Raw genomic sequence first — 1,832 nt, forward strand, 5'->3', positions numbered from 1 at the left:
AAAATCCAGGATTGAATTTAAAATCCTTTTCCTGACCTACAAAGCTCTAAATGGTCAAGCACCATCTTATCTTGAAGAGCTTATAGTACCATATTGTCCCACTAGAGCAGTGCGCTCCCAGAATTCAGTCACTTGTGGTTCCTAGAGTCTCTAAAAGTAGAATGGGAGCCAGAGCCTTTAGCTATCAGAATCCTCTCCTGTAGAATCAGCATCCAGTCTGGGTTCAGGAGGCAGACACCATCACCAAATTTAAGAGTAAACTTAAAACTCTCCTTTTTCATAAAGCTTATAGTTATAGCTTCTCGTCAGTCGTCAGATCCATCTACCATATAATCAATAATATAATAAAACTAGAGGGAGGCCGGGAAGTACACCCCGACCTGGCTCCTCTCTTTACCCTGTCTCTCTTAGTTACGCTGTTATAGTTTTAGACTGCCGGGGGACTTCCTTCCTTTTGACGCATTGAGCTCCTTTCTCCTCTTTCTCCTCCCTGGAGTCCTTATGTACTTTTCTACCCAGCATGTTTCCTTGGATCAGGGTGGCTCCAAATTTGTGTTTGCAGCTGTCACCATGATCCTGCTAAACGTCCTGCAATGCCCTGTTACATCCTGCTGCGCTCTGCGGTGCCCTGCTGCATCCTGGTGTGCCTTGTAATGCCGCACAGTGCCCTTCTATGCCATCAACTACTACAAACTACTATTTTTTTTTTAGTCACTGTTCCAATATGCTTTTTTGTGACTGTTATTGCTACTATTCATTTCAACCCTAACCAGCTGTCAGACACCACCTACCAAGAGCCTGGGTCTGTCCCAGGTTTCTTCTTAAAAAGGAGTTTTTCCTCGCCACTGTCGCACTGTTGCTTGCTTTGGAGGGAACTACTAGAACTGTTGGGTCATTGTAAATTATGTAGTGTGGTCTAGACCAACTCTATCTGTAAAGTGTCTCAAACCTAGTTATGAATTTATACTATAAATAAAATTGAATTGAATTGAACTTCAGTGAATGAATCAGCAAAACTCTATCAAAAACCTTTTTTAGTGGAACAGACTGTAATGGAAGCTGTATTTCTGATGTCCTTGGCAGGTCAGCAGACTCAGATACTAAGAACAGAGGTAAATTGATATTGCCTTCATAAAAAGCCAGGCACACTACCAGCCATTGTGCTCTCCTTCGGTCTGTCCCCAACCCCACCAGCACAAAAAATAGCCAAGCATGTTTTAGAGCAATAAATTACAGTCAGTTTAAATACATCTCTTTATTCTCTGCCTTTAGAGTTTCAGGCTGTATGGATCAAAATTATTACAGAGTAGGACAGGGTGAATGGACACACACATACACATAAAATTATGTCTAAGAATGTTTGTTCTAGTTTCCTATAGATGAATTTGTAGAAAAATCAACAGTATGAGTTCTGCCTCCTTGACAGTTTTCTTGTGTGCATTACTGATTTTTACAATGTTAGTTTATGTTTGCCTGTCAACTAGCCTACTAGTCTCCTTTCTCCCTGACTGTGTTATTAATAGTTTTTAAACTGAGTTTGCCCCAGCTGCTTTATTTTTTGATCATACTGTATTAGTTTCTTCGGTGGGAATATCACTCCCGTTGCATGCGTTTGCCATTACTGACTGTCTGGAATTCATGGATGTTTTAGGCTGAATCCCATTTCTCTATCTTACCCCTACCCCTTGGGCCTTGAAACCAAGCATTTATATATTTTATAGTTATTTTATGTTTACTTTTGTGGTGCAGAGGCAGATGTTCTTAACTGTGTAGTTCTTAGGTCTGTTTGCAATACATATGTGTATACACACTGCATGGTGTGTTGTATATCT

The 1,832-nt window shown here is 40.6% G+C and overlaps 1 protein-coding gene across 1 annotated transcript in view; it reads left to right on the forward strand.

Moving 5' to 3' along the window:
- Positions 1-1,832, forward strand: part of mcf2l2 (MCF.2 cell line derived transforming sequence-like 2) — a 356,499-nt gene that overhangs the window by 32,232 nt on the left and 322,435 nt on the right. The gene's annotated exons all lie outside the window — the stretch shown is intronic.

This window comes from Etheostoma spectabile, unplaced genomic scaffold (genome assembly GCF_008692095.1).
Source record: "Etheostoma spectabile isolate EspeVRDwgs_2016 unplaced genomic scaffold, UIUC_Espe_1.0 scaffold395, whole genome shotgun sequence".
NCBI classification, from domain to species: domain Eukaryota; kingdom Metazoa; phylum Chordata; class Actinopteri; order Perciformes; family Percidae; genus Etheostoma; species Etheostoma spectabile.